Source organism: Carcharhinus amblyrhynchos, chromosome 14 (genome assembly GCF_965287045.1).
Source record: "Carcharhinus amblyrhynchos chromosome 14, sCarAmb.v2.hapA, whole genome shotgun sequence".
Lineage (NCBI taxonomy): Eukaryota > Metazoa > Chordata > Chondrichthyes > Carcharhiniformes > Carcharhinidae > Carcharhinus > Carcharhinus amblyrhynchos.
This window is the reverse complement of record NC_137337.1, coordinates 52,808,839-52,832,145: the sequence shown is the minus strand read 5'-3', so window position 1 is coordinate 52,832,145 and position 23,307 is coordinate 52,808,839. Positions and strand designations below refer to the sequence as shown.

The window sequence follows — 23,307 nt, the reverse complement described above, 5'->3', positions numbered from 1 at the left end:
CTGTGCTTGGATTTGGACTGCCTCATTTGTCAAGCTGTTTGCTAAGACAGCTACGGTTGGGTTGGGCTGCATCTAGTAAAGATTGAGAAACCTGCAGACAGTCTCATTAAAATGGATAATCCGATAAAAGAATTGCATACTGATCAGAATTAAATTGCTTTCCAGTTTTCAATATAAATCAATGAAGTACCACAACCGTATAAAAATTAACCCTACTAAACAGAACAAACCCTTTCCTAAATGTATTTACAATCTGGCATTTACATCTTATTAATGATGAGGATTGTTAGCTTAGTCAAGCGTTAATACATTAAGCTCATGGGCGGAGGTGGTTTACTAATATAAAATTGTGTAGTACGATAGATGGAACTACAATAGAAGCCCACATTATAAAATATAGGAATAATAATTAACTGAAAATTATGTTGAAGGATACTGGTGATTTGTGGAAAATAAGGGTTATAAATGATAATGGCAAGTTGTGAAATTACAATTTAAAGTTCAATAACTTCTTAATCATCACGTAAAATTTAGCTTTATCTGGGAAATTAGCAAAATATCAAATTATTTTTATCTGAGCTGAAAGTCTGATAGAAAATTGGTCCACATTATCATGTATCTCAGTTATTTATGTCAGAAGTGCACAAGACAAAACACATGTTGCAGTGGATCAGAAAGGTATTGTGTGTTAGGTGAGGTGCGCTGGTTAAGGGACATGCTTTGTTAGATAAGGTGCATTGGCTTAGAGGTTTGTTGATGAAGTACACTGGTTTGGGGTTAAATATTTTAGGTGATGTTCCTGGGTAAGGGATGTGTTATCCCAGCTGAGTAACATGGCATATAAGATACATCTGGGTAAAGATTTAGGAGGAAGCTAAGAGATTTAAGGAACAAAAATAAGCCATTTGGTCCAAAAAGCCTGCTATCCTTTCCATCGATCTCAGCAGTACTTGCCAGCCTTCCCACCAGATCCATCTGTTTCCTCATTTTCTAGAAGTGCATCAGATTTTTTCCTGAAGGGAAATGATGATTTGTTTTACATTACATCACTGTGATAAGGCCTCATGACGTGTCAATCCATGGGTTGCTGATAAGTGACTGTATCTGTCTGAACATGCTATATGTCTTTTCAGTTTCTGATAATGCATAATTCTCTTACACATTAATTATTTGGCTTATTTCTGGCAAGATTTGCTGTGCATCTGGAACAAGGGGTTGATAGCTGATGCCTTACATCATGTAAAGTAGTTATATGGGATATTGACAACATTTTAAAAGGCATTTGAACAGATATTTGGATAGGAAAGGTTTAGAGGGATATGGGCCAAATGCAGGCAAATGAGGTTAGCTTAGATGGGCATTTTGATCAGCATGGACCAGTTTGAGCCGTGTATTCCATGATTCTATGATTTTATTGACAATAATTGAGGAGAATGCTCAGGAAGGTCAAAGGCAAAGCAACAATTGGAAAGGGGCTTGTTCAAAGTCATGAGAAATACAAACTGACCTGCATCTGGAAAAAATGCAAACAGGAGAATTTTATTGTGAAGGAGTCAGAAAGGGTAACTTTAAAGTGCTGATGAAAAGAAAACACTTGCATATTGGTAATTTGAAATTAAATAGAAATTGTATTAATTGCAAAAGAGGTTAAGCAGTTTTTGGAAAGGGTAGCTAACACTTAGCTTCACCCCTTCATCAAAAAATAGGGCAAGACAAAACAAAGAAAAAAGTGAAAAGCAACAAGTGCATTCCAATGTTCAATATGATGACTGTTTTCAGAGAAAGGCAACTTATGAGTTCAGCAATTTACTGATAGATATAAAAATAGTGTGAAGTGTTTAAAAGCATAAGAAATAGGAGCAGGAGTCAGCCAAAAGGACAAGGATTTCCACACATGAGGAGGAGGAATAGCAGAGATAGTGAATTCATACTTTACATCTGTCTTTACCAAGGAAAAAGATGCTACCCAGGCCACAGAAAAAGAGGAGGTAATTAATTCATAAGAAGGATTTAAAATTGGGAAGCAGGAGGTATTAGATAAAGTTAATGGAACTACAGGGCCACTTGAGCTATGTCTCCAAGGATACTGAGTGAGGTGGGCATGGACATTGCAAAGGCGCTGCTATAATTTTCCAGTCTTTCATAGACTCGGGGTAGGCACAGTAAGAAATCTCACAACACCAGGTTAAAGTCCAACAGGTTCATTTGATAGCAGGAGCTTTTGGAACACTGCTCCTTCATCAGGTGAGTGTAGGATTTGTTTCACAAAGAGGGCATATATAGACACAAACTCAATTACAAGATAATGGTTGAAATGCAAGTCTTAACATGTAATTAAGTTTTTACAGGTGCAGACAATGTGAATGGAGAGAAGGATAAGCACAGGTTAAAGAGATGTGAATTGTCTCAAGTCAGGATAATTTGTGAGATTTTGCAAGCCCAGGCAAGTCATGGGGGTTACAGATAGTGTGACATGAATCCAGGATTTTGTTGGAGGCCATCCTCACATGTGCGGAACTTGGTTATTGTTTCTGAAACTGATAGCCAAATTCCGCACACATGAAGACGGCCTCAACTGGGACTTTGGGTTCATATCACACTATCTGTAACTCCCGCGACTTGCCTAGGCTTGCAAAATCTCACTAACTATCCTGGCTTGAGACAATTCACACCACTTTAACCTGTGCTTAACCCTCTTTCCACTCATATTGTCTGCACGTGTAAACACTTGATTACATGTTAAGACTTGCATTCCAACCATTATCTTGTAATTGAGGTTGTGTCTATATATGCCCTGTTTGTGAATCAAATCCTACACTCACCTGATGAAGGAGCAGTGTTCCGAAAACTCATGCTATCAAATAAACCTGTTGGACTTTAACCTGGTATTGTGAGACTACTTATTGTGTCAACCTCAGTCCAATGACAGCAACTCCTCATCATAGACTTGGGGTGGTACCAAGGACTGGAGAATTGCAAATGTTACACCCTTGTTCAGAAAGAGCTGTAAAAATAAGCCTGGCAACTATAGACTGGTCAGTTTAACTTTGCTGGTGGGAAAATTTGTGGAAACAATATTTTGAGATCAAATTAATAGTCACATGTAGGTTAATTAAGGAAAGCCAGCATGGATTTGTTAAGAGGAAATCATGTTTAACTAACTTGCTGGAGCTTTTTTGAAGAGATAACAACATGAGTTAATGAGGGCAATGATGTTGATGTGGTGTGCATGAATTTTCAAAGGCACTTGAAACAATGCCAAATAACAGATGAGTGAGCTTATGGAATAAAAGGGACATTAGCAACATGATTTATGAAATAGCCTGTGTGACAGGAGCCAGAGTGTAGTGCTTAATGTTTTTTTTGGACTGCAGGAAGGTTTGTTGTCGAGTTCCACATGGGAGCCTTATTTTTCTTGATATTCATTAATGACCTGGACTTTGATGTACAGGGCACAATTTTAAAATTTGCTGATGACATGAAACATGGCAGCATTGTGAATTGTGAGGAGAATATAGTGTAGAACAAGTTAATGGAATGGGCAGATAGGTGACAGATGAAGTGCAACGAAGAGAAATATGAAGTGATTCATTTTGGTCAGAAGAACATGGAAACACAACATAAAATATAGGGTACAACTCTAAAATGTGTACAGGAGCAGAGAGATCTGGATGCATATGTGCATATGTCATTGAAGGTGGTATTCTTAATTAACCATTGAAGGGCTTCAATGGTTAATTAATACAATATCCTAGGCTTTATTAATAGAGGCTTGGAGTACAAGAGCAAGGAGGTCATGTTAAACTGGTATAAAATGCTAATTCGGCCTCAAATGGAGTACTTCATCTGTGCACCACACTAAGAAAGAAAACATGGGAGAGTGTGCAGAAAAGATTCACATGAATGGCTTCAGGGATGAGGAACTTCATTTATGAGGATAGGTTGGAGAAGTTGGGACTGCTTTCCTTGGAGAAGAGAAGGCAGAGAGGAGATTTGATAGAGGTATTAAAAATCATGAGAGGTCCTAGCAGAGGAGATGGGGGGAAACGGTTCCTACTAATGAAAGGACTGAGAATGTGGGAGCACAGATTTAAAGTAATTGGCAAAAGAAACAAAAGCGACATAAGAAAACATTGTTTCACGGAACAATAATTTCAGGCCTGAACTACACTAGTAGGTTCAACTGGAACATTCAAAATGAAATTAGATTGTTATATCAGAAGTAAGAATGTGCAAGGTTATGGGGAGAAGGCAGGAAAATGGCACTAGGTGAATTACTTATTCAGAGAGCCGGTACAGACATGATGGGCCGAAAGACCTGCTTCTGCGCTCTAACAAATCTGTAATTCTGTAATTCAATGATCTAATAAGATCATGGCTGATCTGATTATGGCCTTATTCACTTTCCTGCCTGACTCCTTTGTAGATCAAAAATTTGTCTAAGTCAGCCTTGAATACATCCAATGGTCCAAGCCTCCGCCTGCTCAGGGGGTGAGAGAATTCCAAAGACTAACTGCCCACCAAGAAGAAATGCCTTCAGATCTCCAGCTTAAATGGAAGACACTTTATATTGAAACTGTGATCCTTAGTTCTAGATGCCTCCATGAGGGGAAAAAGTCTGTTAGCTTCTACCCTGTCAAGCCTCTTAGAATTTTACACATTTCAAAAAGGTCTCTTCTAAACACTAATGAGTATACGCCCAACCTATTCAACCTTCTTTCATAAAACAGCTCTTCCATCCTGGTGAACTTTCTCTGAACCATCTCTATTGCAACTATATCGCCCCTGATGGAAGGAGACCAGAAGTGTAGGCGGTACTCTAGGTTTGGTCTCACCAATGTTCTGTACACTTGTAGCAGGTTTTCACTAGTTTTATACTATTTCACCCTTGCAATGAAGGCAAACATTCCATTTGCATTCTCAGTTACTTGCTGAACCACCCTGTTAACCTTTTGTGATTCATGTACAAGAAACACTGAACTCTCTGTGCTGCAGCATTCCGCAGTCTATTTAAATAATAATCTTCCCAACAAAGTGGAATAATATTTTCCCACATCTGCCAAATCCCCCATTTTCTTTCAATTTTGTGCCAATTGATTTAATCCTCCTCATAACTTGCATTCCTACATACATTTGTATCATCAGTAAATGTGGCTATAATGCAGCCGGATCCTTCATCCAGGTCATTAATATAAATCATAAATAGCTGGAGGCCCTGACTCAAGAACAAAGAAAATTACAGCACAGGAACACACCATTTGGCCCTCCAAGCCTGCACTGACCATGCTGCCCGATTGAACTAAAACCCCCTATGCTTGCGGGGACCATATCCCTCTATTCCCATCTTATTCATGTACTTGTCAAGACGCCCTGTAAAGGTCACTACCGTATCCGCTTCCACTACCTCCCCCAGCAACAAGTTCCAGGCACGCACCACTCTCTGTGTAAAAAAATCTGCCTCATACATCTCTTTTAAACCTTGTCTCTTGCACCTTAAACCTATGCCCCCTAGTAATTGACTCTTTCATCCTGGGAAAAAGCTTCTGACTATCCACTCTGTCCATGCCCCTCATAATCTTGTAGATTTCTATCAGGTCTTCCCTCAACCTCTGTTGCTCCAGTGAGAACAAACCAAGTTTCTCCAACCTCACCTCATAGTTAATGCTCTCCATACCAGGCAACATCCAGGTAAATCTTTTCTGTACCCTCTCCAAAGCCTTCGCATCCTTCTGGTAGCGTGGCGACCAGAATTGAACACTATATTCCAAGTGTGGCCTCACTAAGGTTTTATAAAGCTGCAACATGACTTGCCAATTTTTAAACTCAGTACTCCGGCCAATGAAGGCAAGCATGCCATATGCCTTCTTGACTACCTTCTCCACCTGCATTGCCACTTTCAGTGTATTAATAATCTGTGTAGCACTCCACTAGTTATAGTTTGCCAACCTGAAAATGACTTAATTATCCCAACTCTATTTGGTTGTAGTTAGCCAATCCTCTGTCCATGCTAATCCATGCTACCAATATGATGAAGTCTTATCTTGTGCAGTAACCTTTTATCCATATATGTATCATGAGACTTGGCACTGTTGAAACAACTGCACCCAAGGGAAATTATTGCTTCATTGACTGCTCTGATTTATCTCTCTGATCTATCCTGTTAATCGTACATTATTCATTTACACAAGATAAAGAGATTTCTAGTGCTTGCAGTGTCAGCTTTTGATACTTTAAAGGCTCTAGATGATTGACACTTTCGTGGAGGTGTAATGAAGAGAGTTTTTTAAAAAGAAATTAGGTTATGAATAAATATTTTTTAAGCTTTATTCACACAGCTTATTGTTACTGTAGAGTTCATTTGTTTTGTTCAGGATGTATGGGCATGGAAGTACCATTGATCGGCATGGAGGCTATGGGGAGCCATTGAGGTGAGTTTGCGGCATTGCTTGGCATGGGGGATATGAGGGTGCATGGGGGTGAATGGGAGGTGTGAGGTGATATGAGTTTGCACAGGTCGAGCATGGGAAATGTGTATGTTGGTGAGGGATGAGGGCTAGAAGGCTGTTCTTTGCTTTTAAATCTTTATTACAATGTGACCAAGTCCCAGAGCACTGAGGCAGGCTTTTTAAACATCTCACCTCAGTACTCAGTAGTCCCTGTGGCTGCATCCAAACTCCTTCTAGTGGTAACACTAATTAGCACCCAGCTCTCCTGTGTCCCCACAGGAAGATAATCCCATCTTTGTTGGCACTTTCTTCCAAGGCAGGAGGAGCAAGCCAGGAAATTTCCTAACTCCTGCTACCTGCTTCTAGGCTGAAAATCTAGATTGAAATCCTCCAAGCGTTGGGTAGTCTCTGCTCTATCGTATCTTGCACTGTTATTACATGTCAGCAGATGTTGGGAATATTCTAGCCAGGTTATTTCCTTGAGAAATTTTTGGAGAATGACTAGCACTAGTAATAAATTTAGTTTGTGTTCATGGCCTGTGAGTTCATAAGCTGTGTGCTTATGAATAATGAACAGTTGCATAATATTTGGGGATGTGTGGTGACCTGGGTGTTACTCCTTGACATGGATGGCACTTCAACCCATTATGTGTGATTGTAATATTTACTGTTGTGCGTAAAGTAATGGATTCTGCATTTGTAAAACTTGCTGCAGTATAACTGTAAGCTCATCATTACCAAAAGTGCAACAAGTGCAATTTACACTTTAATGTGAAAGGCCTGTCAAGGCTCTTAAAGGGGGGAAGCAATAAAAATTAATAAAATAGATGTAAAGGAATTTGTGTTATTCCAATTATGGGTGACAGTTGTATTATTTGCCTGCCTATCAGGACTTTTGTTTTCCTTCATTTCAGAAAAGTACAGGAAAAGGGCAATGAGATGTTCCGGCCTGTCCCATCCTATCAGCTACGGTGCAAACTTCAAGTACTGTCAACTCATCATCCCCAGCTAAACAACCTCTTGGAAAAAAGAACAAAGGGAAAAGATCAGGTCAATTTAGGCAAAAAAAATTGGGAAATACATCTCTGACCCCAAAGACACTGGATATTGCCAGTCTCTGCTAATCTATCTATCTTCTAAAACTCAAGATGTATTTCTCAAAGTGACAGGCTTATTCATTACATACCTCAATGATTTGGATGATGGAACCAAACTGGAATATTTCCAGTTTGTTAAGTTGGTGGGAATGTGACTGGTGAGGAGGGTGTTAAGAGACTTCAAGGTGATTATGGCAAGTTGAGTGGGCAAATACTTGGGAGATGCAGTATAACGTGGATAAATGTGAAATTATCCATTTCGATTGGATATATGGAATGGAAAGTATTGTTTAAATGGCGATAGATTTGGAAATGATGATGTACAAAGGCACCCACGCACCAGTCACTGAAACCAGGCATGTAGATACCGTAAGCAGCTGGGAAGGCAAATGTAATATTGGCCTTCATTGCAAGAGGACTTGAGTAAAGAGCAAGAATACCTTACTGCTGTACAGGGCCTTGGTGAGACCACATCTGGAGTTTTGGTTTCCTTGTGTAATAATGGATATATTTGCCATAGAGGGGTTGCAGTAAACATTCACCTGACTGATTCTTGGGATAGCAGGAATGTTGTATGAGGAAAGATTGAATTGACTGGGCTTGTACTCACTGGAATTTAGTAAAATGAGAGGGAATCTAATTGAAACGTATGAATTTCTGACAGGCCTGGACAGACTGGATACTGAGGTGTTGCTTCCTCCGGGGGCGGGGGGGGGCGGTGTCCAGAATAAGGGGTCACAGTCTCAGGACATGGGGTAGATCATTTAAGACTGAGATGAGGACAAATTTCTGCACTCAGGCAGCGTTGAACCTGTGGAAACTCTCTATCACAGAAGGATGTAGAGGGCGAGTCACTAAATATATTTAAGAAGGAAATAGATAGATTTCTAGACTCTAAAGGTGTCAAGGGGTAGGGGAAGAGTATCGAGTTGAGATAGAGGATCAGCTATGAGTGTATTGAATAGCAGAGCAAGCTTGAAGGCCTACCCTGCTCTTATTTTCTATGTTTTTTTCCTTCTGTGGCTTGCAGAAATTCATCAGGCTCCCTGTCGTGAATCCATACTCATTCCATGTTACCTATTATAGAAGTTAATGGTGTCTTCAAAAAAATCTATTTTCATAGGCTGTGATTTTGTGCTCCTGTTGGCATCAGGGAGGTTTGGCGACTGGAGTGGAAAATATTACAAAAAATCCAAAGTCACATTTTACATTAGCGTGAAGGCTCACTGTGATCGCCCTTCTCCTGTCAATGGTGGGCTATGTTTCCCACAGTGCAACATCAGGAGTATCATTATAATACATTTGCACCTCATTGTCTTATGAGAGGGTGAATGGTAGTGTCCCTTGAGCTGTCAATGGGTGAGATCCCTGTGGATGTGTAATGAGTGCGTGAGTGTTTGAATTGAGCGTGATGGGAAGAGTGACTTACCCTGGTGGAATGAAAGAAATCATTCATCCTCTTCCTGCACTGGATGGTTGTCTACTTCTGTAGGCATTGGCACTGGCCACTGCTTCTATCACCTCTTATGCTGGGTAAGTCACCTTATCATCATAGAACCCCTACAATGCAAGAAGAGGCCATTCAGCCTATCTAGTCTGCACCGACTCTCTGACAGAGTATCTTATCCAGGCCATCTGGATAAGATACTCCCTATCCCCATAACCCCATACATTTTCCATGGCTAATCCGGCTAACTTGCACATCTTTGGAGAGTGGGAGAAACTGGAACAGCTGGGGGAAACCTACACAGACATGGGGAGAATGTGCAAACTGCACATAGACCTTACTGCCAGCTTTCTGGCCTGATCACGGTAATATTATACCACCGGGAGGCTTCTGCAGCTTCAAGTTGTGGATAAACACTTGTGCCACCAAGTGCCAAGCTGAACGGCAAGAGAGCAGGAGGAGAGCAGGAGCGGAAAGTTCAGACTGAGGCCAGAAGTTGGAATTCCACCACAAGGAAATCAAGTCAGACTTTCCCCCTCTGACAGTTTTACAGCAGCTGCTTGGAAGTCGACCATTCCACTGATCCATGTGGGGAACCCCTATGCATGATCATATCAACAATATTCATTAAAAATGCAAGTTGTTGGAAGCATGTTCTCTGTCCTAACTGCGACATGATAATGGGAAATTAGACACACCTTAATCATTACTGGATATAAGTGCTTACATTTGTACATCCCCTCTTTACTTGTAATTTCAAAGCGAGGGCAACATTCAAAATCTAATCAACACACCCTTCTCATAGTGGGTGCTGTGGGTCTGTGTGCTCATCACTGTGGGTGCTGTTGGTCTCAGCCAGGGCTGCTCACAGCGCGTGCTGTGGCACTCAGGGGTTTTCACAGTGTGTGTTGTGGGTCTCAGGGCAGTTCACTGTGAGTACTGTGAGTCTCAGGGCCATTCATGTTGGGTGCTGTGGGTCTCGGGCTGTTCACAGTGGGTGCTGTGGGTCTCAGGGCTGTTCACAGTGGGTGCTGTGGGTCTCAGGGCCATTCATGTTGGGTGCTGTGGGTCTGGGGCTGTTCACAGTGGGTACTGTGGGACTCAGGGCTGTTCACAGTGGGTCTCGGAGCGGGGGCACAAGCCTGGGTTTTGTTTTATTCATTCGTGGGACATGGGTGTTGCTGGCTGGCCAGCAATTATTGCCCATCCCTAGTTGCCCTTGAGAAGGTGGTGGTGAGCTGCTTTCTTGAATCGCTGCAATACACGTGCTGTGCATTGACCCACAATGCTGTTAGGGAGGGAATTCCAGGATTTTGACCCAGCACTGAGAAAGAGCGGCAATATATTTCCAAATCAGGATAGTGAGTGGCTCAGAGGGGAACTTGCAGGTGGTGGTGTTCCCATGTATCTGCTGCTCTTGTCCATCTGGATGGAAGAGGTCATGGGTTTGAAAGTTGTTGTCTCAGGATCTTTGGTGAATTGCTGCAGTGCATCTAGTAGATAGTACACACTGCGGCTACAGAGCGTTGGTTGTGGAGAGATTGAATGTTTGTAGATGTGATGCCAATCAAGCAGGCTGCTTTGTCCTGGATGGTGTCAAGCTTCTTAAGTGTTGTTGGAGCTGCACCCATGCAGGAAAGTGGTGAGTATTCCATCACACTCCTGACTTGTGTCTTGTAGATGGTGAATAGGCTTTGGGGAGCCAGGAGGTGAGTTACTCGCTGCAGAATTCCTAACTTCTGACCTGCTTTTGTAGCCACAGTGATTATGTGGTGAATCCAGTTGAGTTTCTGGTCAATGGTAACTCCAAGGATGTTGACAGTGGGGAATTCAGTGATGGTTACACAATTGAATGTCAAGGAGCGGTGATTAGAGTATCTCTTATTGGTGCTGGTCATTGCCTGGCATTTGTGTGGTGTGAATGTTATTTGCCACTTGTCAGCACAAGCCTGGATATTGTCCAGATCTTGTTGCATTTGAACATGAACTGCTTCAATATCTAATGAGTTGTGAATGGTGCTGAACATTGTGCAATCATTGGCGAACATTCTCACTTTTGACCTTATGACAAAGGGAAGGTCATTGATGAAGCAGCTGAAGATTGTTGGGCCTAGGACACTACCCTGAATGACTCCTGCAGAGGTATCCTGGAGCTGAGATGACTGACCCTCCACAGCCATAACCATCTTCATATGTACCAGGTATGATTCTAACCAGTGGAGTGTTTGCCCTCTGAAACCCATTGATTCCAGTTTTGCTAGGGCTCCTTGATCTCACAATCGGTCGAATGCAGCCTTGATATCAAGGGCTGTCACTGTCACCTCATCTCTGGAATTCAGCTCTTTCGTCCATGCTTGAATTAAGACTGTAATGAGGTCAGGAGCTGAGTGACCTTGATGAAACCCAAACTGGGCGTCACTGAGGAAGTTATTGCTAATCAGGTGGTACTTGATAGCACTATTGATGACCCCTTCCATCACTTTATTGATGATTGAGAGTAAACTGATTGGGTGGTAATTGGCTGGGTTGGATTTGTCCTGCTTTTTGTGTACACGACATACCTGGGCAATTTTCCACATTGTTGCCAGTGTTGAAACTGTAATAGGAGAACTTGGCTAGGGGAGCAGCAAGTCCTGGAGCACAAGATTTCAGAACTATTGCTGGAATATTATCAGGGCCCATTGCCTTTACAGTGTCCAGTGCCTCCAACTATTTCTTGCTATCTCGTGGTTGGAGACTGGCATCTGAGATGCTGGGACCACTGGAGGAGGCCGAGATAGATCATCCACTCAGCACTTCTGGCTGAAGATTGCTACAAATACTTCAGCCTTATCTTTTGCACTGATGTGCTGGGCTCCTCCATCATTGAGGATGGGGATATTTGTGGAGTGTCCTCCTCCACTGAGTTGTTCAACTGTCCACCACCATTCACGACTGGATGTGGAAGGATTGCAGAGCTTAGATCTGATCCTTTGGCTGTGGGATCACCTAGCTCTGTCCATCACTTGTTGTTTTTGCCGTTCGGCATGTGAGTAGTCTTGTTTGGTAGCTTTACCAGGATGACACCTCATTTTCAGGTATGCCTGGCGCTGCTCCTGGCATGCCCTCCTGCACTTCCCATTGAACCAGGATTGATCCCCTGCCTTGATGGTAATGGTTGAATGGGGGTTATGTTGGACCATGAGGTTGCAGATTGTGCTGGAGTACAGTTCCGTCACTGTTGGTGGCCCACAGCACTTCATGGATGCTCAGTCTTGAGTTGCTAGATCAGTTCAAAATCTATCCCAGTGATAGTGCCACACAACACAATCGAGGTTATTCTCAGTGTGTTGACTGGCATCACATCTACAAACATTCAATCCCTCCACCACAAGGACTGTGCGATGATCACAGTGGATGCTATGGGTCTTAAAGCACGAATACGGATCTCTAAGGAACATCACTGGACACAGTCTTCAAGTCCAAAAATCACCCCCGACCATCTCCCTTTGATTCCTGCCACTTGGCCAATTCTGGGTCTAATTTGCCAGGTTTTCTTGGATCACATGGGCTTCACTATTACTTTCCCATTAATAAATTCTGAAATTATCCATTTTGCCAGGAAGACTAAATGAAGCTTATGATCTAAATGGCGTGAGATTGCAGAGTTCTGAGATTCAGATTGATCTGGGTGTCCCAGTGCGTGAATCACAAAAGGCTAGTGCACAGTTACAGTAAGTAATTAGAAATGTTAATGGAATATTAATGTTTATTATGAGGGGAATTCAATATAAATGTGAGGAGATTATGCTTCAGTTGTACAGGATACCGATGGGACCACATCTGGAGTACTGTGTACAGTACTGATCTTGTTACTTAAGGAAGGGTGTAAATGCATTGGAAGCCATTTAGAGAAGGTTTACTAAACTAATACCAGGAATGGGTGGGTTGTCTTATGAGGAAAGATTGGACAGGGTAGGCTTGTATCTGCTAGAATTTTGAAGAGTAAGAGGTGACTTGATTGGAACATAAAATCCTATAGAGTCTTGACAGGGAAGATGTGAAAAGGATATTTTTCTTGTGGGAGAATCTAGAACTAGGGATCACTGTTTAAAACTAAGGGGTCGTCCATTTATGACAGAGATGAGGAGGATCTTTTTCTCTTAGAGGGTGGGAAGTCTTTGGAACTCACCTCCTTAAAAAGCAGTGGAAGCAAAGTCTTTGAATATTTTCAAGGCAAAAATAGACAAGGATCTTGATAAACCAGGGTGAAAGGTTATCAAGGGTAGGCAGATCAACCATGATCTTATTGAATGGTGGAGCAGCTCAAAGGGCTGAGTGGCCCACTCTTACTCCAGTTTAAAAATGAAACTGGAACTAAATCTCCACAGAAGGGGTCTAAGGCAGTGTGGGAGGACTGCACGGATGGACTTCAGGGCTCTTTCTGGGACCCTAATACTTATTAGATTCTCATGAAGATGAAGGCTCAACTGACAAATAATTTATTAAGAAGTTATAGTTGGAAATGATGTGCTTTTTCTAAGACAGCAAATGTCTCTGGGGACACATTAGAGGTGGCCCCCTTGAACATTTAAACTCCAGTGAAATCTGAGTAAGGAAGAGGCAGCTAGCCGTGAAGAAAGTACAGCTGCTTGCTAGCTGCCGGATGCTCCAGGATACCCTGTAAAAGGCATTGTTCAATTTAAAAGGGTCACCAGGCATTCAGCCATTCCAAAGGTACAAGGCAAGGGTAATAATCTGAATCCCAATCAGGCATCATCTGAATGTATTTCCTGAGGGTCAACTGTATACAGCATTGCTGAAGACTCTTCTATCCTTTATGGAGGGTTTCCAAAACTTTTCCAACTGCAGAGTCCTTCTGACCCTCCCAGAGGACTGATGGAGTCTCTGGAGAAACATTCTTACTATGTTGAAGAATTAAACCACAAAAAAATGATTATTATTGAGCAATAGGTACAAACATATAAAATCAAAAGTTAAAAGACCTTGCTATGGCCTTATATGTATGCATTTTTTATAATAAAGAAGTTACGTTATTCAACAAACACTTCCAAGTCTTACCTTCATTTAATTATTTTTAATGGGAACACCAACTGACACCCCACTATCACCCTCACCCACTCCCACTCGCCCTCACCCACTCCCACTCGCCCTCACCCACTCTCTCTTTCTCGTCCTCACTCACTTGCTCTCTCTCTCTCTCACACACACACCCTCACCCACTCTCTCTCTCTCTATCACTCTCTCGCCCTCACCCATTCTCTCTCTTTCTCTCACTTGCCCTCACCCACTCTCTCTCTCTCTCTGGAAGCCCAGGGTTTCACAGAAACCAGTTTGGGAAGTCCTGCTTTTGGGATTGAGATATGAAATTGTTGGAGTGGCTTCTTTGGCACTGTGACAGAACGCCTGTGACAGAACAAGGGTGGTACAGGGAAAGAAAGGGGCAGCACAGGGGCGTGGCAGTAGCTTTCTGGCTGCGAGCGGGAGGTGTGCAATAGTTGGTCAAGTTACGTTAATCCCTTGGATCTACCTGTCCATAGGAAGAAGGGAGTTTTCAGAGTGGAGTTTGTGCTCGATGTTGCCTTCTTGATGGCAGTGCATAGATTGAGGAGGGGAAGGTGCTGCCCCTGCCTGGCACAGCACTGGCGTGAGATGCCTGGCCCAGGGGAAGAAGCAGAGGCTGAGGAGCTTAGACCCATGCCAAGGATGCAGCTGACAGGGCTGCATTTGGGAGCAGCATGTTCCCCAGCTTTGTCAGCCATCAGTTCCCAGCAGCTTCCTATTCCTTGTGGAGTACTAGCTCTCTGCAGGAGCAACCTTTAAATATGGCAGATAACTGAAACTCAGAGGAAACGGTGGGGTGGATAGTTCAGAAAACCATGCCATCAGCGATCCAACCTGAAACTTGTACCGCTGTATATCTTAAACTGCTGCACAATATGACAGAAAAAAACCCACCATTGGTATCGATGAGTGAAATGTCACTTTACCCAGCTGAAATTGGACTTTGCCGATTTCTGGGATGATTTTGCTTTTAATCCCCACAGTGAAAAATTCTGCCTCTGGCTCTTGTCATTCTAGCTAAACACAGAACAACAACTATTTTTCTAATTAGTAATTTTTAGAGATCCCAGTTATGTCAAAAACTGTGCTTCTCCCAAGGGGGGAAAGAAATACAATTGTCTGAGCCTATCCTGATAATTCAGAGCCTCAACAATTGGATAGTGTTGAGATACACTTTCCACAATGATTCAATATCCATGTGACCAAACCAAAATCAGACTAATTATAGATATAACCATAACAAAAGCTGTACAAGGTAGAAATTTTATTTCTGGTTTTGTATGTAACTGTAGCTGTACAGTTTAACATCGAATTGTCATTTTGGCCTCCTGACATTGGTTATGATCCTTCAATATCTTTTGAAATTTGATCCAAACTTGATCTAAAGTGAGGAATCCTGCAGAGTATTCACATGTCTGGATTTATTCAAGTCCAAAGACATCACGCTATGTTTACCCATACCTGCCACACGTAGGGCTTATTATCACAGTGTATCTAGATTAACCTGCGGTCTTTCTATTTTATTAAGACTTCTAACTCTTGAATGGCAAACATATTAATTGTTTTCCAGTGTTTTTATCCAAACAATTTGTCAGGTGAAGTGAAGAACAATGCAGCCAGATGAGATTTCATAACTCCATGCCAACAGCTGGCACAACAAGAGTCTCATTTCATCTCACTTGGCACATTGACATCCTGAATTGCTCTAGATGCTGACTGAGCCAGATAAAATGGAACCCCTGGCCCATAGCATTGCAACTTCTGGCTGTGCCCTCTTATACCTTTTTAAAAATGTATTTATTCATGGGATGAGAACATTGCCCAACCTAATTGCCCTCAAGAAAGTGGTGGTGAACAACTTTCTTGAACTGCTGCAGTCCGTGTGATGGAGGAAAACCCACAGTGCTGTTGGGGATGGAATTCCAGGATTTTGACCCAGTGACAGTGAAGGAATGGCGATATATTTCCAAGTCAGGGTTGTGAGTGGCTTGAAGGAAAACCCAGTAAGAAGTCTCACAACACCAGGTTAGAGTCCAACCAGTTTATTTGATAGTAATCTTACAAGCTTTCGGAAAAGGTGTTCCTTCGTCAGGTGTGAGGAAGGTTGTCCAATGCCAATTTCAAATGGCATTGATGAATCCACCACTATCAAGATCCTAGGGGTTAGCGTTGACCGGAAATTGAACTGGGCTAGCCATATGAACACTGGCTACAAGAGCAAATCAGAGGCTAAGAATCCTGCAGGAGTAAGTCACCTCCTGACACCCCAAAGCCTGTCCACCATCTACAAGGCACAAGTCAGGAGTGTGATGGAATACTCTCCATTTGCCTGGATGAGTGCAGCTCCAACAACATTCAAGAATCTCAATACATCCAGGGCAAAGCAATCTGCTTGATTGGAATCCCATCCACCCAACGGTGCAGAGGGACCTCGGGGTCCTTGTGCATGAGTCGCAAAAACCCAGCTTGCAGGTGCAACAGGTGGTCAGGAAGGCGAATGGGATGCTGGCCTTCATAGCGAGGGGGATTGAATATAAAAGTAGGGAGGTCTTGCTGCAGCTGTATAGGGCATTGGTGAGGCCGCAGCTGGAGTACTGTGTGCAGTTTTGGGCGCCGCACCTGCGCAAAGATATTTTGGCCTTGGAGGGAGTGCAGAGGAGGTTTACTAGGCTGATGCCGGAGTTGAGGGGGTTGAGCTATGAGGAGAGGCTGAATAAACTAGGCTTGTACTCGTTAGGGTTTAGAAGAATGAGGGGAGATCTCATTGAGACGTATAAGATGATGAATGGGATGGATAGGCTAGAGGTGGAGAGACTCTTCCCGCTCAGAAAGGATAGTAGGACTAGGGGGCACAGCCTCAAGATAAAGGGGGGGTGGTTTAGAACGGAGTTGAGGAGGAACTTCTTCACTCAAAGGGTGGTGAATCTCTGGAATTCTCTGCCCGTTGAAGTGGTGGAGGCTACCTCGCTAAATATTTTTAAGACGCGGGTTGATGGGTTTTTGATAAGAGAGGGGATTAAGGGTTATGGGGAGAGGGCGGGAATGTGGAACTGAGCCACGACAGATCAGCCATGATCTTATTGAATGGCGGGGCAGGCTCGAAGGGCTGGATGGCCTACTCCTGCTCCTATTTCTTATTTTCTTATTTTTCTTATTTTTCTTATTTAACTGAAATGTTCTTTCTCTCCACCACTGACGCACAATGTCAGCAATGCGACAGGATGCACTGCAACAACACACTAAGGCACTTTCGACAGCACCTTCTGTGACCTTTAGCACATAGAAGGACTAAGGCATCCGATGCATCGGAATTCCACCACCAGCAAGTTCTCCAGCAAGTCACTCTCTTTTCTGACTTGGAACTATATCACCATTCCTTCACTCTCACTCAGTTAAAATTCTGGAACTCCCTTCTTTATACTACTGTGAGTGTACCTGCACTAGATGGACTGCAATGGTTCAAGAAGGTGATTCACTACCATTTTCTCAAAGGCAAATAGGGATGGGCAACAAATGCTGGCTGAGTCAGTGATACACGCATCCCATGAAAGAATAAAGAAAATGGCTGAACTGAGGTCAGTTCTATAATGGCTGAAGGGATTTCTGCACACACTACCAGAAGGACATGGATGCTTTGAAGAGGGTGCAAAATAAGTTTACCAGGATGTTGCATGGTCTGGAGTGTTTTAGGTATGAGGAGAGTTTGGATAAACTCGGATTGTTTTCACTGCAAAGACGGAGGCTGAGGGGTGACTTGATAGAAGACCACAAAATTATGAGAAGCACAGATAGGGTGGATAGTCAGAGGCTTTTTTGCAGGTGGAAAGGTCAACTACAAGAAAGTACAGGTTCAGGGTAAGATGGGGAAAGTTTAGAGGAGACATGAGGGTAAGTTTTTCACCCAGAGGATGTTGAGTGCCTGGAATGCATTGTCAGTGGAGGTGGTGAAGGCAGGCAAGTTCAGGGTATGTTCAGGGTATATCTTGATAGACACATGAATGAGACGCAAACAGAGATAGAAACACATATGGGCAATAAGCAGTGGATCTAAATAAGGAGTAGGAATCAGTGGAAGCTTGGTGGGCTGAAGAGCCTGTTTCTGTGCTGTGTGGTACTTTGTTCTTCATTCATCTGAGTCTACCTTGTGACTTACATCAACTCAGTTTTGTCTGAGGAAATGTGTAAAAATTGAGAACTGGAGCCAGCAGTAGTTTGCAAATTCTCCTGCAGGGCTATTGTTTAGGGTCCCAGTTGTTGTACATTATGAATATTGAGAGAAGATTTATTTTTGGAAGACTGAGGGTGGGTTTAGGTTTTTCCATATATATATATAAATGGTTTGCAATAGTAGTTCATTTTGGATCTCACCTGATTTATCTCAAAACCTATTCAATTCCTGTGTGTTCACAGCTTGAAGCACATGAGCCAACATTGAAGGGCCTATGCGACAGTTCAAAAATGCATTGGAACTCTTTCACAGTTCAAAGTTAAACTTGTGACCTGTATTGAAGGGAATTTTAGTTTGGAATGTACTTTATTTGGCAAACAGTGTAGTTGCCAAGAGCAGCCATCCAGCAGCAGCAAGGGGCCAGTTCCCTACATAGGCTTTATGCCTGGTTTCAGCTGCAGCCCTGAGCAAGGATGTCTCTCCCAAAATGATGGTGTGGTTGCTAATGATTTCTTTTTATTTTAAATATTGAAAAGTTGCAAATAGTGGCTTCCATCTTGGAGAACCCTCTCTCTCACTTTGCCGAAAAGATATCCTGTTCTCTCTACAGAGCTGTGGGGTTTCCTATCGGCCCTCAGGCTTTAAAAGCACACCAGGCATCCTGATTTTGACAGCAAGTTTGGTCCCTAGTTATTAACTGCCATATTCAGGGCAAACCACATCTGGGTGACCATTCTCCAGACAACAGAGGCTTCTGACTATACATGATCTTGATGTTGGGATCACAAAACCAGTGGAGAAAATCCTGCTCCTGGTATTCATTTTATCGCAGATTTTGTGGAATTGTTACAGTACAGAAGGAAGCCATTTAACTTGGACTGCACTTGCTCTTCATAGGAGCAATTTATCGCATGCCACTCTCCGTCTTCTCCCTATTGTCCTGCACATTCTCTTTCCAATTCTCTCTTCAATGCCTCAGTTGAACCTGGCTGCCCCACACTTTCAGGCAGCACATTCCAGATCCTAATCACTCTGAGAAAAAGCCTCATGTTCCTCATGTGAACATTGCTTCTGTTGTCAATTACCTTGACAATCGCTGCCGGCGGTGGTGGTGGGGGTGGATTCAATAGGGTATTTTAAGAGACTTCTGGATGAGTACATGGGATTTAGCAGGATTGAGGGTTATAGGTAAGCCTAGTAGGTAGAGATGTTCGGCGCAACTTGTGGGCCGAAGGGCCTGTTTGTGCTGTAGTATTTCTATGTTCTACCTTAAATTTGTACTGTCTTACTCTCGATCTTTCCACCAATGGGAACAGTTTTTCCTTGTCTATGTCCAGGCCCCTCGTGATTTTGAATACATCAATCAAATGTCTACTCAACCTTCCCTTCTCCAGGGAAAATAGACCCAACTTCATCAATCTATCCGTGTAACTGAAATTCCTCATCTCTAAGATCATTATCGTTGATCTTTTCTTCACGGTCTCCAATGCTTTCACATCTTTCCTAAAAAATCATCTTTCTGTGGTGTCCACTGGACTTAATACTGCCATTGAAGCCTGAGCAGTGTTCTCTACAATTTCAACATAACCTCTTCCTCTTGTACACTATATCCCTATAAATAAAGTGCAGGATCCCGTATGCATTATTAATCACTTCTCAGCATCAATGATTTCTCCACATACGCGCTCAGCTCTCTCTGCTCCTGCACCCACCTTAGAACTATATCTTGTATTTTATATTATTCTTCCATGTTCTTCCTACCAAAATGATATATTAATGATTATAAATGATTATATAATATGATAAAAAGAATATAGAGATACTGGAGAAGGTGCAAAAACGATTTACAAGGAATACACCAGAGGTGAGCAGATACACTTATCAGAAAACTTTAAAGAAGCTGGGTCTCTTTACTCAGGAAAAGGGAAAGAGAAGAGGCGACCTGATAAAAGTCTTTGGAATTATGAGAAGTTTGATACTGTGGAGGTACAGAAGTTATTGTAACTTGTGGAAGAACCTAAAATTATAAACCATAAATATAAAATTGTCATCTGAATTCCTTACTGGATTTATTGGGGAAACATCTTTATCCAGAGAGTGGTAAAAATGTGGACCTCACTACCACAAGGAGAAGTTAAGGCAGAAAGCATATACAAGTAAAGGCAAAGCTAGGTAAGCAGAAGAAGAAGGAAGGAGTAGAAGAAGATGCTGATACAATGAGATGAAGAAGGATATGAAGAAACTCCCGAGGTGCGTGAATAGAAAGATAGACAGCAGGAACTGTTGCTATGCTTTACATTTCATGTAATTCTGTAACTTCAGTAAAAGAGGTTTTAGATCAATGCAATAAGAATATAGTAACACAATCCAGTTGCTGGGATTACTCTGCAGTCTCATGGATTTAAGATGCAGTTTGTGGGCACTTTAATGAGGAACCTGGGAGAAAATAAGAAGCAAAGTTGATGGATAGCTGCAGCACCAATTATAGGAAGGCACTGAGCATAAATTTCCACACTGGGTCAGCCAAGAGACCAACAGACATGGGGTAAGGGTGAGTTTTGATTAGCAGCTTAGGCTGCATTGAACCAATGTGAACAGTAATAGCTGCACTTTGGCTGCAGCTGTAACCATTTTAAGTATAAGCATTTGCAACTTTCAATCCATTCATTTTTTTACTTTTCAACCTACATGCTGTAAATCTCCTTCCCATTGGACTAGCTGTGCCCTTCATGTCCTGGTAATCCAGCCCCTGAAGCCTTCATATGTCAGCTCTATTTCCACTTAAAGGGCTGGATTTCTCTCTAGGACAGGTTCATTGATGAAGGTAGGTTGGAATAGAACTTACAACCTTTACACTGATCACAATATAACCCTAACCCACTTTCAGCTTGATTAAAAAGGCAGAGTATGCTCTCAGTGTCTCCACCATACAAAGAAACTTTGCTGTGGGGAACCTGTTGCAATGCCAGAAAGAGGAAGAGATACTGTTTAAGGGGCTAGAAGCTTTCCAAAGATTTTGGCACAATTGATGTGATGGCCTCTGTCTGGATGAGGCAAGGTCTATTTTCATAAGGATACCAGGGCAGAAGAGGGGAAAGGTTAGTTACAATGAGGCTTAACTCCGTCCTGCCATTGCCCCATACGTACTATCACCCCTGCAGCTGCTACCTGCTGCTAATGATTCTTCAGCAGGAAAATTGTCCAGTATCTAGGCCTAACTTAGCTATAATTTCATTGCAGCATGACTGCTGGGATTCCTGCCAAGGGAAGGAGGAGAATTTCCAGTATGGGTCTGGCGATGGACTTGCCGATACATTTTCTCCTCTGCTGAATGCAGACACTATTCTGAAGGGTAACATTTTTTAAGTAAGGCTCCATCAAAATAATTACAATTTAATTGTCCAATTATTGTTATTTTCCTTTTCTTGAATGTTTGCCACTCTCTCCAGCCATTTGGAACAATTCTCTCCTCCAAAAAATTTTGAAAACTTGTGCTCAATACTTTAATTGTTTAACCTGCTGCAGTTTTGAGATGCATAGCATCTGGATCTGGTGACATTTCTAGAAGTAATTTCAAAAACTATAATCCTGTGCCCTTTTGATTATTTGGGCTGGATTTTCACCACCTAAGAGTAGAATCATAGAATCCCTACAGTGCAGAAGAAGGCCATTTGGCCCATTGAGCCTGCACTGACAATAATCCCACCCAGGCCCTATCGCCATAGCCCCACATATGTAATATTGTGTATTCAGAGAGGAAGATGGGTGATGTAGAGTGGGAAGTTCTAACTTCCCAAAATCATGATTGTAAAGAGTCCTGAGGAAAGGTGTCCAAACAGATCTCAAAGTTCACGTGACATATGTTCAGTCATGTTACTTCCTGTTCTGTGTTCCAACTTCAGTACATGGAAAAAAGAAGCTATGAGGCAGTGAGAGAGAAAAGTCTATTGTGGAAGGGGCAAGGGATATCAAAATATTAAGTATGAAAACCAGGAAGAACAAAGGTTCATATTAAAATGAATTGCAGTTAGGATTGAATGCTTCATATGTGAATGTACGAAGCATTCAAAACAAGTCTGGAAAGTTAGTGAAATTAATACCTATTGATACAGACAAAAGAGAGTGGGCAACGTTTTCCCAGCAGGTGAACAGTCCTCCTACTAGAATAGAAAGCATGGTCAGGAAAGCCAATAGGATGCAGCATCCAATGGCAGCGGCCAACCTGAAGCCATTGCAATGATTGTCATCTCCAAGTGCTGTTGGGTCGGTCTGAGGGTCAAGCAGCTTGGCAGCCTCCATGGAGATGCCCTGGAAGTCAAGGTAAGTTTTCTTTTCTTATAATGCCACCTCTTAGTAGCAGCCTTGTAGCCACAAGGGAGCTGCTGCACGCACTTCCATGGGCTACTGAGCAGTCCTAAAGGAAAGATCTGGCCTGAATTTTTTGGCTGTTCCTGCTGGCAGGATTTTCTGGTCCTGCTGAAGGTGAACCCTGGCCATGGGATTTCCTGATGTGGATGTGCCGGCATTGGACTGGGGTAAACACAGTAAAAAGTCTGACAACACCAGGTTTAAGTCCAACTGATTTATTTGATAGTAATTTGATATTGAATTTACTATCAAATAAATCGGTTGGACTTAAACCTGGCGTTGTCAGACTTTTTACATGGGATTTCCGGCAGGGTTGGGTGCATGTAACAGGAATTCTTGTTGACAACATCAGGACCAGTAAATCCTGCTGCTGACCAAGGGTGGGCTGCCTCCACCAACATGGAACATGCTGCAGGGAGCACAGAATATCCCGCCCTCGGTCTGGGATGCTACTGAGAGGCTGCCTTGGTGTGTCTGGTGGTCTCCCATGAAGCTCATCCTGCTGTGAGCCTAAGGTTGGTGGCAATTAACTGGCACAAGCTGCCCAGCAGTCAGATGTACTCGTGTGATTCCTGCTGCAAGCTCTCCTTCTGATTTCTTCCATCACCATTTTATCAGACCTCCCTCTTCCAATCCCATCTCCATATGGCTGGTAAAATTCAGTCCATTGCTTTAGTTTACAAAATAAGATAGGACAAATGATTGAGCATTGAGTTC

The 23,307-nt window shown here is 42.6% G+C and overlaps 1 protein-coding gene across 8 annotated transcripts in view; it reads left to right on the top strand.

Moving 5' to 3' along the window:
- akap6 (A kinase (PRKA) anchor protein 6) overlaps positions 1-23,307 on the top strand; it is a 503,941-nt gene that overhangs the window by 1,361 nt on the left and 479,273 nt on the right. The window contains exon 2 of one of the 8 annotated variants that reach the window (XM_080202862.1): positions 6,372-6,428. The exons of the other annotated variants lie outside the window; for them this stretch is intronic. The gene's annotated coding sequence lies outside the window, so the exon portion shown is untranslated. The remainder of the gene's footprint in view (positions 1-6,371; positions 6,429-23,307) is intronic. 8 annotated transcript variants of the gene reach the window in all.